The sequence below is a fragment of the Gossypium raimondii genome, chromosome 6 (genome assembly GCF_025698545.1).
Source record: "Gossypium raimondii isolate GPD5lz chromosome 6, ASM2569854v1, whole genome shotgun sequence".
In the NCBI taxonomy this organism is placed as follows: domain Eukaryota; kingdom Viridiplantae; phylum Streptophyta; class Magnoliopsida; order Malvales; family Malvaceae; genus Gossypium; species Gossypium raimondii.
The window spans coordinates 27795177-27811237 of NC_068570.1; positions in this window are offsets into that span (position 1 = coordinate 27795177).

Consider the following 16061-nt stretch of genomic DNA (forward strand, 5'->3'; position numbering starts at 1 on the left):
AAGCTTAGCAAGATAATATGGATAAAACCTCAAATACTTGCCTTCAAAATTCAGATTCCCATTATATAAAAAATTATATAATACATTTATAAGTTATATGAATGGCATCTATATGTCAATCCAGGAAAATCAAAAGCAGTTTAGTACCTTGAGAACACATACTAGTATTTGTATCGAAAAACTGTAAACATAAGTTTCCATCATGCCAAAATCAAGTTATTTTCAAGAATCGTAGCTAGTTAAATTCATCCCTTAGTGTACCTAGTAAAAAAAGATATGATACTAGGGACGAATTATCCAAAACTATATTAATAGGAGTGCTAAAGCGCAAGTGTCCGGAGACTATATCAGGATTGCACTAAAGTGCCAGGAACAAGAGCACCAAAGTATAAAAGAAGAGTCCCCTATTTGGCATGCCAATTGTACCCTAACCATATAACTAAGCTACTAGGGCCTTGTTTTAGAATTTCCATAATGTCAATCTTAAGATCTTGAATCAAGTTTACTGTAACACCTTTTACTCGACCCGATTACCTGTCTCGGTTCCGGATAATACACTAACCCAAATAACTTAACAATAATTTTTTATTCTGAATTAGTTACATAATTAAATAACTTAAACTTCAAAAACTAACTACTATTAATATTTGTACAGAAACTGGTGGTAAATTCTTACAACTTTGATTCCGTCAATTATTTACAAATTTTAATTTAAGATTCGAGTACAAATGTAATCACTTAAACCCTGAGGCGTGGCCTTAGGGAATGCCCCTCTAAATACATGAACATTTATTCCACCCATGACTAATTTCTAGTAGCTTCTGGCTTGGTCCCTCCACTCGATTCTCCGAGTCATTGCCTACCCTACATACAAGCAATAAATATTATATAAGCTCAAAAGAACGTAGTGAGATCCTACACATTGATAATCATAGAAAACTTCTTAAATTTTAAGGAAAAATGAGACTTCAGGAACAAATATAAAACTCTCTGAAGATTCATAAAATTTCGTTGGTTGTAACGATGTCTTGTTTTTCCCGAGTTAACTGCTAGTGAATGTTACCATTCTTCATACCTGTATTCTAACAACATTACTTCCTTATGGGTCTTGGCTTTACTTAACGGTAAATCCAATCATTCCTTAAGCTTGACAATATATGCCTCATCATTGATTACCCGTATTTGCCACCTCGAATTTTGCAACCTCTACTAGTATCTAGTCGAGATCTCGTTGTAGCTACAAAGCCTTCTATTGATCCCTTTAGTCCACACTGATCTTCATACGGAATTGTAGTACTATTTCGATGGTAATATGCCTTTTAAATTAACCTATGCTTGGTCCCTTCCCTAGGTAAAGTCTATTTCTATCATTCTCACTCGCAGACTTGAAATTGATACTTGGCTAACTAAATTAGCACCCTCATTTTTTCTTCTTGACGAACTCATACCCGCAGTGTGACCCAAGCTTACTCGCTTAAGCCCAATATCTTTTAAGGTAATACAATTAATGGATAGTTCCTTGCGGGTTGTCTCTTGCCCAAGTATTTTTGGTGAACCTTCCAATAAGTCTATTTAGCTTAGAATCCGCTACATTGACTCATTCACTAAACCCATTGTCAGATTATTTTCCAACCGTTGGCAAACTAAAATGGACGGATGCTCGATACGGTGAATATGGTACCCCTTCTATTTCCTTTACACTATTAAAACCACACATATACCAAATTCCCCTTTCGACACGATTTGGCATATTCCTTCATTAACAGACTTACCCGCATCCTCGGGCACTTCTACCAGCTGTTCTCCTGTTCATAATTTGGTGGATTCTCTTACTATCTTGTTTACCCACGTTCACAGACGCGCAAAATTCATCCAACTATACTACTTTTTGTACGAGTCATACAGTGGTCTCTCTTTTCTTGCCTTGCTAGCTTCTTGATTCATCATCCTGGCGGAATTTACCTGACATCATAGCCTAGCTATGGTCTTACACAGTATACCCCATGTTTAATGTCTTGGCGGACTTCTTTTGTTGCCATAGTCTAGCTATGGTCTTACACAGTATACCCTATGTTTAATGTCCTGGTGGACTTCCTTTGTTGCCATAGCCTAGCTATGTTCTTACATAGTATATATCCCATGTTTAATGTCCTGACGGGCTCTTGATTCCAATGAATCACTAAACCTCTTCTCAGGTGTTGCCCCGAAGGACCTAATAACCGCCATCGTGGTGTTGCTCCATAGAGTCAATTGAACGTCGTCACAGTGTCGATCCAACAAGCCAAACAATAGCTACCATTATGGTGTTGCTCCATAGAGTCAATAGGTTGTCGTCATAGAGTCGCTCTAACGAGTCAGTCGATACCTTTCCACGTTGCCACCCAAACTCCCTTAGGTCCTCATTTTAGTCTGCGCATTCCTCCACTATGCCAATTTATCTTATCTTCATCTACTCGTCAAGGTAAATACCTCCGTGCTCCACATGCAAAATACTCATACATTTCATGAAAATAAGGTACTTGCTACATAACACAAAGTTGGAACGATGAAAACAAAATACTCATACATTTCATGAAAACAAGCTCTTTTCTCTGAGTACTTTTTCTTTTTCATTGATAGATTTCTTTATATTTTGTACTGGATGAGATTTCTAAATCCCTTGGTATACTTTTTCTTTAGTGGTTAAAATTTTCAGTTCTTGCAACAACACTTTCTCTGGCAGAAAAAATTGAAGAATACAAATGGTAGGAACTGGAAATTTCGACGCTCGTAATTTGAAGAATACAAATGGAAAAAAGGGACCGGGTCGGGCTCGGGCTTAGGAATTTTTTCCCGAGCCAGGCCTGGATAAAATTTTAGGCCTATATTTTGGGCCGAACTGGGCTCGGGCCTAGGACGCAGGTCAAAAAATTTTTTTGGGTCCGGCCTGGCCCATGATCACCTCTAGTTCTAATGCACGATTTCAAATAAGATTTAATCAAGACAATATAATTGTGTTGGATTAGTTACATTCCTTTAACTTAGAATTATTAAACTTATGTTTATACTGCTACGAACAAATTCACGGCAACTCGGTAATTTGCTAACTACTGCTCATACATACTTATTAAATTAATCAATTTCTTGAACATTTTTCAATGTTAATCCAAGTGATTAATCAATCTTCACAAGCATATAAAAGATCAAGTGAGGTAACAGAGTATTTCTACCTTGAAACAGTTTAATCACAATAATCTTGCAAGTTATGCAAGGCATATGTATCGCCAAATACAATGGTAAATTAACTTCAGCTACCTTAGAAGAATAAACATGCACTGATTAAGTATTGTGTCGACTAATTACAATTTCAATACAATTTAATAATTAATTCATTAGTTATCTAACAATTAATATTGCAAGAATAACTTAGGCATGATTTTACTTAATCAAACATCTTACCGAGGCATATAACAGCACAAGCACAATTTTAATAATTCAAGCAGACAAAATATAATCAACCCAAAACGGATTAAATTAAAGCTAGATTGATTAAAATAACCATTTAAATAGCATAAATATTCATAAACATGTTTGTCAAAACAACAACGAAATTTAAAGAGATAGGGAACAAGAAGCAAATCCGGTGTTTCTCCGTAGCTTGACTGATTTCTCCGTTCTTTATTCTCTGTTGTCCTTGGCTATCAAGGTGGCTTATGAACACTTTAATTGCTACTCAACAATGGCTGATGAGGACCTCTTTCCCAAGAGAAGAAATCTTCACTTGAACAAAAGAGAAAATGGGAAGGAAAAGTTGAGAGAAAGTGAGAGAGGAGAAGAGAGAATGAGAGTGTGAGGGATGAGTTGAATGATCAGCAAAGGGTGGATTTTATAGCTGATTGTGGCTGCTAAAAATAGAAAATTTCATCAGCCAAAGAGACCCCCTTTGGCTGGCCACACACATGGCAAAGTTGAGAGAGTCAACTTTGCTAAAAATAGCCTGGGGCAAATCCATAAAGCCACATTTTTTGGAGGGGTTTGAATGCAAGGTTGAAAGTTCTTCAAGGGCTTCTTTGCAAGCTTATTTAGTCAGCTAAAATGCTGATTTGGGTCAACATATGGACGGTTCTGGCAGCCCAATTGGTGGCTGGTTCGGTTCAACCAATGCGGTTCAACTGAACTCTTTTTTCCATAATTAATTAATAATAATTTATTTAGCCCAAATTAAATTGGGAATAAATTAAAATTAATTATATTATGAATTATAAGGCTGGAAATAAATTTTCCTCGATGCTTCAAATTGCTTCTCAGTTTTATTCTTCAATATTGTCTGCCGAGCCAATTGTCGCCCTTTGTGCGAATCTGTTGAAAATAGTCAAAATTAATCAAAATTAACTATAAAATTAATTAAAATTCATCATGTTCATATTTTTTACATAATTTAATTATTTATAATATTTAATTATTTTTTGACAAGAATTTAACCGAAATAACATGATTTTAAGTTAAAAAGGGCATGTAAAAACACATAAATTTTCGTGTTTCCAAAAGTACACCACTTATTCAACACCGTGAAATATCCACTTAACATTCAATGATCATACTTATAAGTATGCACACACATTTTGCTAGATTATGCATCCACAGCATGTTCAGTCACCATTTTTACACGCAACACAGATTCAAACAACCCAAAATAGTCATAAAACAAATCATTCAAGCAACACATTTTTATCAATCACCCAACGGTAAAGTGCAAAAACTCATCTCAAATCATTCATATTTGTCAACTTAGTTTTTACCCACTTATCGGAGCCTCCATCGTCCAGGCAGCTAAGCATGACAACCATATATAGGTTAAATCAAACGTATTCAAACCTTAAACCTGGAATCAATTATTATACAAGAACTTTTTAGGGATCCTTACTTCTCTTCCTTTTAAATATGGGCACAGAAAGGCTTAGGAGCTTACTAGTTTACTAGATTCTCTACTTCTAGACCACAACCTCATGATCTCTACCCCATGCAGCATTTTCCCTAAGTCTCTCGCTCTCTCTCTTTCTTCTTCTGAGCAATTGAAGAAGACGATGCATATGAGAAGAAAATATAAACAGAATTGAGAAGTATATTTTCTCCTGAATAAGGCTTCTTCTTTATATATATAATCCTCCCCGTACGGTCATCAAAGTTCCAATTAACCGCTCAACGATAATTATTGTGTCTCCCATTAAGGAACCAACTGATTTTATTCTAACTAAACCAAAATGAAATCCTAAATATTTAATAATCAGTCACAAAATTTCAAAAATTTCCAGGAGAGCCGTCCATCTTATCGTTCTATTTAAATTGCTCCCAATTCTCTATTGTGTTCAGGTCCTTAATGAAATCCAAGTGTGACATTTACAACTTTAGAACAATATCCAAGGCCATAATCACTATAATAAAACATGATAATTTCATTGATAATACTCTAAAATGACATGCTTTTATGTGTTAATTATATATATTTTGAGTATGATCATACTAATTTGGGTTGTTTATGGTTTTTTTTATCTTGTAGGGACTAAATTGACGGAAAAAGAAAATTTGAGGGCAAAAAGCATGAATTTAAAGACAATATGAGTCAGCATGCGAAATAGGGAAGAAGCGGTACCGAAAATACAAAGTGTGAAAAGCTTGTGGCAAAAATTCAAAAAAGAGATTTATGAACATAAGACTTTATTTAAATTTAAATTTTATTTTTAGAATTATTGTTAGGATTATTATGATATTATTTAGATTTAATTTTGAATTATATATTTTATTATCTTCTAGAGTTTAAATAGGAACAAACTAGATTTTTTATGTACTATAAATAGGGGATGAAGTGACATGATTATTCACTCATCACTTCTGTAAAAGCTTCTTACTCCTAAGGCTGTAGCCTTTTTGTTTCTTTTCCTTTCCAATAAAATTTCATTCCATTACACTTGTGTTTTTTTTTCCAAAAGCAGGAGTAACTAAACTCATCTAGCCAAAGGTCATGAGGTTTAAAACTCGCACTTAACCCTTCTCAATGAGTATTCATCATTTCTCCGCATTACGAGACTGACGCTTCCATCCATGTCCTTCCAAAAGTAATCTTTTCATCTTGTGCAAAGGCGGTCGCTTTGCATGTTTTGGGAATGTTGCATAGTTGGTTTGCTAACTTACTGTGTCAGTGGTTGTCGAGCCCAAGAGATTAAATGGCGTGGCATTCACCATTGAGAAATGATGATCTAGTGTAAGACGGTCCCACAAAAGTGACGGTTGGCTAGAGTCAGGTTCCTTTAAATCGTAAGGTTAAAACCTAAGTGGAGCTGGTGGTCGTAGGCGTCCTCTTCCACTATAACTGGCTTATTTAACCATGAGAAGGATCACCTCAAATCCTATGATTGAATCCAAGGAGGATCGAGATAAAAGGAGGCTGGAATCCCTCAAATCGAAAAACCCCTTCCCTCAACTCTGTTTCTTTTTACAATTGCAATTTCAATTTACTCAATTTCAACTTTTCCATATTTTTAATTCTTTTTTTTATTTTTTTCCAAGGTCAGACGTCTTTCTTGGGCACGACTGAAGCTCCTGCCAAACAACTGTTATGCATTGCGTATCCTACTATGGATACTAATTTTGAACTTAAGTCAAGATTAATCTAATTGCTGCCGACTTTTCGTGGATTAGAAAATGAAAATCCACACAAACATTTAAAAAAAAGTTTCATATGGTTTGTCTTAGTATGAAACCTTAACGCGTAACTGAGGATCAAATCAAATTACGTGTTTTTCCTTTTTCCCTAGCAGAGATTGTTAGGGAATGGTTATTTTATTTACCTCCTGGATCTATCAGAACGTGGGCTGATCTTTCCATTTTTTTTGCAACAAATTTTTTCCAGCATCACGCACAGCTGAATTAAAGAGGGAGATTGTTGGGATAAGGCAAAAGGAAGTGGTGTCTCTTTACAACTATTGGGAGTGATTTAAGAAGTTGTGTGCAAGTTGGCCACAATATGGGATAACAGAACAATCTCTTCTCTAATACTTCTATGAGGGCTTGAAGCCCATGGAAATGAACATGATAGATGTCGTCAGTGGAGGAGCATTAGTCAACATGACCCCTAACAAGCAAGAGACTTGATATCCACGATGACTGCAAATACTCAGCAATTTTGAGCCAATCTTGAACCTACAGCTAAGTATTTCCACTTTAGAAGAGAAAATCAAAAAACTTACTAATATCATGAATTCTCTTTTTGTAGTAAAAATAGGACAAGCCCGACTGTGTGAAATTTGTACAACACCTGAACATACAACTGACGCATGCCCTAGTTTGTGTGACAATACTATGGCCCATTTGGATGCTGTGGGGAACTTTTCTAGACCGCCCCAAAGGTGATATGACCCTTACACCAGTACATATAACCCAGGATAGAAAGACCATCCTAACTTGAGTTATGGGGAAAACCTGCAGTATAACCAGCCTTACCAAAACTGATTTCCACAACAAACGCAAGATTCAGGCACCTCTTTGAAAACCATAGTAAATAAATTGGCAGCTAATGTGCTTGATTTCCAATAGCAAATACAATGGAAAACTGTTGATTTTCAAAAGAAAACAGAGGCATCTATAAATGAACTGACCACATCAATTGAGAAAATCAACTCACGGGGAAAGTTGCCATCACAAACGGAACCTAACCTAAGATAAAATGTAAATGCAGTGATGTTATGAAGTGGAAAAGAACTGGAACCGAATCTTGGCAGGAATCTTGATCAAGATTCGGCCTAGAAAAAGCAAGACAACGGTGAACAGGTCCGAAAGAAACCTCCATTTCTAGGACGGTTGAACCAACATCGGAAAGGTAAAGAGAAAAAAGAGATCCTCGAAACATTCAGAAACGTCGAGATCAACATACCGTTGTTGGATGACATCAAACAAATTCCGTGATATGCCAAATTCTTTAAGGATCTTTGCACCAAGAAGCGAAAATTAACTAGAAATGAAAGAGTAAGTGTTGGTGAAAATGTATCTGTGGTGTTGCAGCTGTGGATGCCAGTAAAATGTAAAGACAGAGGCATGTTTGCAATACCATGCAAAATAGGCCACTTAGGAATTAAAAAAGCTATGTGTTATTTAGGGGCCTTCATAAATGTAATGCATTTTTCCATTTTTAAAACACTTAACATGAGTTTTTTGATGAAAACGAGTGTTATCATTCAATTAGCAGACAGGACTAATGTGCATCCCGAAAAAGTCCTTGAAGACGTATTAGTGAAAGTCAATAGGCTTATCTTTCTTGCAGACTTTTATGTGGTGAAAATAGAAAAGGATAACGCTCCTAGGTCTTTGGACAACTTGTTGGGGCGACCTTTCCTTAGTACCGCAAGTACTAAGATTGACGTGCGTAGCAGAACCCTCATGATGGAGTTTGACGGGGTGATCGTGAAGTTTAATATTTACGACGTTATTAGTCACCCGAGTGAAATCTTGAACGTAAATCCTGTCGACATAATTGACTCATGGTAGAAGAAACTTTTGAGTCACCTTATGAAGATAAACTTGAAACACTGTTTGATGATAATTTCGATTCAGGATCTATTTGCGAATCTGTTAATGAATTATCGGCTCATATGAACACTAAAATTCTACCTTTTGTTGTGCAGGCACCATATCTGGAATTAAAACCACTTCGCGAACATCTTAATTGCACATTTTTGGAGAATGATGAGACCATTGCAGACTTAAAAGAGATTAGCCCCTTAACATGCACACATAAGATTTTCTTGGAGAAAAATACGAAACCAAAGCATGAGGCGCAAAGACGATTGAACCCAAATATGTTGGATGTGGTAAAAAAGGAGAATTTCCAAGCCCATAGATTGGAAAACTTCAGCTGGAACAGCCCCAATACTTGTTGGGTTGTCAAGCTAACGACGTTAAACAAGCGCTTATTGGGAGACAACCCAATTTTATTTTTATTTTGTTTTATATTTTACTTTTTTCTATTTTATTTTCTTGCATGTTAATAAATTTTATATCTTTTCTTATATCTAGGAGAATCGAGGAAATGAAAAATTAAATTTTGAAATGGGTGGCATAAACAATAACGTAAACGACATAGGGAGTGTTCTAAACCCTTTCTTTTTCATCATATTTGTTAATATTATTTTTTCACATTGAGGGCAATATGATTTTTATTTTGTTAGACATTTCTCATTATTTCTTCTATTTTATTTGTTGTTTCTTCTGTTGTGTTATTATTGTTGCTGCCTTGTGCTTGTTTTTGCCCACATTTATTTATTTTAGTATATCCTGCCCCTTTTTATGCCTAAGATTTTGACTAAGAATTACCCATTGTTTGACCTACGAGCATGATTCTTTTCTACTGAGTTAGTTATGATTTTACTGTATTGATTTCATCTCCACTGTTTTATTTCTATTAGGCTAAAATAATTATGATTAATGAAGTTAATCCTATCTTATTTATAGTAAAATTGATTAAGTCTAAATGCAAAGAGGACACTTAATACGAATGTATGATGAATTTATTTTCATGACTGATAGGTAATTGCCAAAAAAAATTTTTGATACTTGATTGTTTTTCCTAATCCTCCAAAATTAAAGTTCCGTTTCATCAAAAAATAAAATAAAATAAAATATGATAATTCCGCGGTTATGAGCAGAGCTTAAAACGTGAATGACTGAGTAACCGGGGTAGGGTGCTTGGGTTGTCATCCTACTTCGCGTAAAAAGTTTGTGTGGTATTAGCCTGAATTAAACACAAAAGAATTAAGAGTGTGTTGGGCTGAGTAACCGGAGTGGGGTGCTTGGGTTGTCATCCCACTTCGCGTCAAAAGGGCCAAAACATTCTTAACCAAAAAAAATATAATAATAATATAGGAGCATGTTGGGTTGAGTAACTGAGGTGGGGTGCTTGGGTTGTCATCCCTCTTCGTGTCAAAAGGGCCAAGACATACTTAAAAAAAGAAAAGAATTTCATTTGGGAACTAAGGGTGGAACAAATAGGGTGTCTTGGTAAGTTTAGTAAATTACCTAATTTCCATGAAATAATCCAAGTCGATTTAATTTTTGTGTGTTTAAGTTGGAGTACTTTTAGGTTTTACTTAAAGCAAGCTAAAGGTTCTCTTTATTTTCAAATGCATCATGCCTAATTTTTATAAAACTTTGGAGTGATACTTCTTTCATGGTGAAATCTAAATTACATAGTGGAATAGGAACCATATTTGAGGGCAGGCATGGGCTAAGTACGGGGAATATGATAATACTGTAAAATGACATACTTTTATGTGTTAATTATATATATATTGAGTGTGATCATACTAATTTGGGTTGTTTATGGTTTTTTATCTTGTAAGGACTAAATTGATGGTAAAAGGAAATTTAGGGGCAAAAAGTGTGAATTTAAAGACAAAACGGGTCAGCATGCGAAATAGGGAAGAAGTAGTGCCGAAAATACAAAGTGTGAAAGGCTGTAGGCAAAAATTCAAAGAAGAGATTTATGAACATAAGACTTTATTTAAATTTGAATTTTATTTTTAGGATTATTGTTAGGATTATTATGATATTGTTTAGATTTAATTTCAAACTATATATTTTATTATCTTCTAGAGTTTAAATAGGAACAAACTAGGTTTTTTATGTACTATAAATTGGGGATGGAGTAACATGAATATTCATTCATCACTTTTGTAAAAAAACTCTTTCCCCCTAAGGCTGTAGCCTTTTTATTTCTTTTCCTTTCCAATAAAATTTCATTTCATTACACTTGTGTTTTTTTTCCCAAAAGCATGAGTAACTAAACTCATCTAGCCAAAGGTTATCAAGGCTCCTCCAAAAGAGTTCATAAGGCTTAGAACCCACACTTAACCCTTCTCAATGAGTATTTATCATTTCTCTGCATTATGGGATTGACACTTTCGTCCATGTCCTTCCAAAAGTAATCTTTTCATCTTGTGCAAAGGCGGCCGCTTGTATGTTTTGGGAAGGTTGCACAGTTGGTTCGGTAACTTACTGTGTCAGTGATTGTCGAGCCCAAGAGATGAAATGGCGTGACAGTCACCATGGAGAAATGATGATCTAGTGTAAGACAGTCCCACAAAAGTGACGGTTGGCTAGAGTCAAGTTCCTCTAAATCGTAAGGCTAAAACCTAAGTGGAGCTGGTGGTCGTATGCATCTTCCACTATAACTGGCTTATTTGATCATAAATGAGTATTCATCAATTTCTTTCATAAATAATAAATATTCATTAACACATAATCAATAAATAGCCATTAATATGGCTCAACAACTTAATACCTTAAAAATAAACATGAGATTAAGTAAGTATGAGATGAAAATTACAAAACCCAAATATTGTTTACCTTCCTTCCTCTTAATACACTTTCACTCACTAGGGTTCAAACCTTAAGTACTTGGATGATAAAGATGATGAAGAATTGAAAGAGAAATAAGTAAGGGTTGAAGAAAAAGGAGAAGAAATAGAGAAGAATGAAGAAGGTTTTTCTCCCTCATGGTTGGCTGATAATGAAGATAAAGATAAGATATTTTATCATCTTTTAACATATTTTATTATCTTAAAATATTATTTATTTGGTTAATAAGTCCAAGGGCTATTTAGATGTGACAAAAATGCTCTTTAATCACTTGAAATGGAATTTAAAAGCTCCATCGTCATCTCATCACCCAAAATTTCATAAATGCTCTAATATTTAATCTCATTTATGATCTAAATGTCTAAAATACTCCTAGTGACAAAATTTACCAATTTGCTCCTAATCTTGTATTTTTATTTGATTAGGCTAATAACCATAAAATCAACTAAGAGTGCATTTTAAAGGCTTCCCAATAATTTAAAATTAATTTAATCCATCTAAAATTCAAATATTCTTATATCAAAATTCTACTCAATTTTCTTAGTATATTGGTATACGGTAAATTGAAAATTTTCGGTGTTAAAATAATATTATTTTACTTAAAAATATTAATTAATTTTTGGTTTAAAGTAATTTAACTAAGTTGATCAAATAATAAACAAGATAACACAAATTTAGGGATGCTGATGGTCTCATCTCATTGTTCATTAGATTTACTGGATACAAAAGAATATGGTTTAAGATAAGCTAAATGAGATTTAAAAGAATAAGATGTCAAAAATATCTTTTTTATAAAAATATTATATCTAATTTTATTATTAAATATTATAATTAATTTTAGAAAATATTTTTATTATATTTTTATAACTATTTATTAATTTGTGTAAATTATAATATCAATATTTAAGAAAAGTATTGATGGTTAAAACATGACTTTATATATAAGAGGTATTGGGTTCAAGCCTTGTTAGAAGTTTACGAATCCATAATTATAGAAATGTGGATTCGGATAATGGATATTCGAGGGGGTCTATTTGCATCCGCTCTAAATCCACAACATATAATAATTTTAACATCTGAATTCGCTGAATTCGGATAAAATATATGCAAATATTCAAATCTATAATATGAATTGCCATCCCTAGCTACAAGGGACCTAGGTCTCGAGACATATAAGTATTTTTTGTCTCTTAGTTATTTTTCATGCAAAATTTGATTCTATTGATGCATGGATGTATGAAATGTCTCTATGCATGATTATAAGTTGTGATCCGATGAATATTAATGTATGATTGGTTAATTGTGTCACTTTGGTGACCATTGCGATACTTTGTATTTGAACCGAGACTCTTAATCAAGTATCGGGTATTACATTTTGTGGTATCAGATCCACATGTTTAGCCAATTTTTGGTCTAAACTGAACTTGTATGTATAAGGTCTAAAGTACAAGCCTTAATTTGTTTTAAATGTGTTTTAAATTGTGTGAAACTCTGGTGATGCATTTCCTTCTTACCTTTGACCGTAAATTGAAAAATGTCTTCTAATTCTAGATGTGCCATGTGTTGAAAAAATTCGGTTTAGAAAACAATTATATTGCCCAGCGGAAAATTATTTTTTTTAAGACCTAAGAGGTTGTATTATTTATAGCAATAAGCTTTAGTAAATTTGTACCTGTGTTTTGGAATAAGCGGTATAAGATGTTTCCTGATTTTCAACCAACATGATCTTCGCTATTCTCGAACCTCCGCGCTTAGCCTGTAGGCTTTAATTCACGATTTGATGAACACTATGAAAACTTTCTATTGATACACAATAGGAATATCAATAACTCTCAAAGGTTAGAAATTGAAAAACAAACTCTCTCAAAATTAGAATTTATTTGAAAGAATAAATCTCACTGAATTTTGATAGAGTACGAACGCTTGATATGGTGTGTGTTTTGCCCATCCAGTGGCCTTTATTTATAGTGAAAATCACAAGAGTATTAGTTTAACAAGAAAAAAGTCAAGTAATAATATTTTAATAGAAAATATGCAGTTTTACTAGGACTAGACAAGGTGGGCAATGACCCTTAGTGCGACTAGGGTTTGTTGCCCATCATGTATTAATTATGCCTTTTGTGCTCATTTGTATATTGGACACAATTATATGTCTTATCTAAACCTTTAACCAACTCATATAATTTAACCAACCCAATAAACACCTTTCTATTCCCAATATTATTTATTCAATTAAAATAAATTTAATTAATTTCCTTATTAAATTATTTTTTCAATTCAACTCTAATTTCATTAAAGTCATGACATGACGACTTTATCGAATCGGAATATATGAGTAAATAAATTTAATTACTTCATTCAACAAGACTTAGATAACTAATTAATTTAATTTCCATTTCGAACTTCAATTATTTAATTATAAAAAGTCAAATAATAATTCAAAGAAATTAATTTAATCATTAAGTCATATCTTGCTCATAGCAAGAAAACACATTCACTGCGGAATATACAATTATGACTCAACTAATTTGTAACTAAATTCTAACTCTTCGTTTGTTAATTGCAACATTATCTAGTCATAAAATCATTCCACTAAAGTACCATGATTGAGTTCTCCCCATTATATAACATTATGAAAGCTACTTATCAATTGCTTGTCCAATAACATTGTCATATGTACGTTACCCTCATAGGATACTCTTAATTTCTTTAGGTTAAATTCGTTCACCTAATATGATCTTATTTTATCTTATGGTAACTATTACATCTTCTTTCATGAAAAAGTCAAACTACTAACATTTATAATTAAATCATTTCTCCTAGAAAAAAGAACTGTTACCACGTTACTTTTCTATCTATCATGTAATACCAATGAGAGGATATCATTTACCCTTTTATCAAGCTATGAATGCCACTACTGTAAGTGAAACTATGCTATGCAGAAGTTGCATACCCAATATACTAGCTTTTGGATCTATTACTAATTAAACCCAGGCTGTCACATCCCAAAAATTAGGGGTTGGTAGAATCTAGTTTGTGAACTGAGAGAGAGAGGTTACACCTTAATTTTTGAGATTATAGTGTGCATTGAGTTACTGGTATGTTGGTTAAGTGTTGCTGAATTTGTCCTTGAAACCCAAGTTCAAATTCATTCATTTGCACCATTTTTATTATGTTGCAAATTTTTCTTCCAACCTTTAACATCTCAAACTTTTGGTTTAAAGTTGGTGAAATTATTTCAATAATAAGTAATTGTCCTAGTGGTTAAAAGGAAACAAGGAGACAATGCAATTCGCTTAGAAACCCGAGTTTGATTCCCTTCCCTTGCAAAATAGTTTAATTTTGCTAATTTTCCCCTTCCCCCTAATTTTATGATGACTATGCCTGTTAACCTAGGTATAAATATCAATTTTTCACTTATTTTTTAACTCTCTTTTTTCTCTCTCAAAGTTTCTTCCTTTCTTTAAGATTTCATCATAGTTATGCCATCCCATTGTTAGAGTTTTATTTTTGTTTTTCCAACCACCCTATTGAACGTATAAACCTCCTAAACCACCCTTATTTTCTTCCCTAAACTTTTCTTTTTTTCGCTCCTAACAAGCACATTTACTGTCCATTGCTGCCACTCTCCCTTGTTCGTATCGGTGCTAGTAAGTCGTATTTTTCTTTCTCTGTTATTGTGCTTTGTGTGCAAATTTTTTAATTCTATTTTTATATCCAATAAATCATCACTCCAGCCCCTAAAATTTTTCTTTTTGGTTTTCCAAAGATCCCTTCTTGTGTCGCCTCAAATCTACCTTTTTTTGACGCCTCAAATGGTGTTGCCACCCCCTTAGAACACCATTGTTTTGGGACTGCTATTTCTCTTCAGTTGTTGCCCCTACTATTGTAAGTTATTGGATTTTTTCCTCTCTTTGGATTTTATTTAGTCGTTCCTAATTGATTAATTAACTAAAATGTTCATCCGACAACTCAGATATGGGTAATGGGTAGTGCAAAGTGCAAACTTGTGCAAGATCTTGCACTGGTTACTGATTTTGGCCGATTTCTTTAAAGTCTGAATAGGGGTACTTGGTTACAAATTTTTTGGGATTAATTATGTTTAGGTTCTGATTTAAACGTCCCAGGTCAACAATGACTACAGATCTCGTTCGTGCATATGTTTCGCATCAAATCAGTGTAAGTAACCTAGTCGATTTGGATCTAAAAATTATTCTGGTAACGCTGATTTGATTGAAACTTTAAGAGGGTGTTTTAGGTATAATTTGGAATTGATTTAACTTGATAAATATTTTATTTTAATTTAGGTTCAGTTTAAGTCTAAAGGAGGAATCTCGGGTTTTGCAAGTAGTGCTACGGTTGTGTGAAAATAAGGTGTAGGTTCTATCCTATAAAAGTTTAAATGTTAATAATATTTTTAATACTTAAAATGACGATTAAGATTACTGGTCAAGCTTAGTTAAATGGCTAAGTAAGTGCATTTAAGGTGGTCGAATCAGGTACATTTTGAGCCCTAGCTAAATGGCATGTTTGCAATGATGCATGAGGGATTGAATGTTTGAATGTTTGGTATTGGCATGAATTAATATAAATAGTTTTGTGATATAATGTATGTTGGTTGTATGAGTAGCATTTATTAGAATGAAAATGAAATGTATGTTTGGGTAAAATGCTGT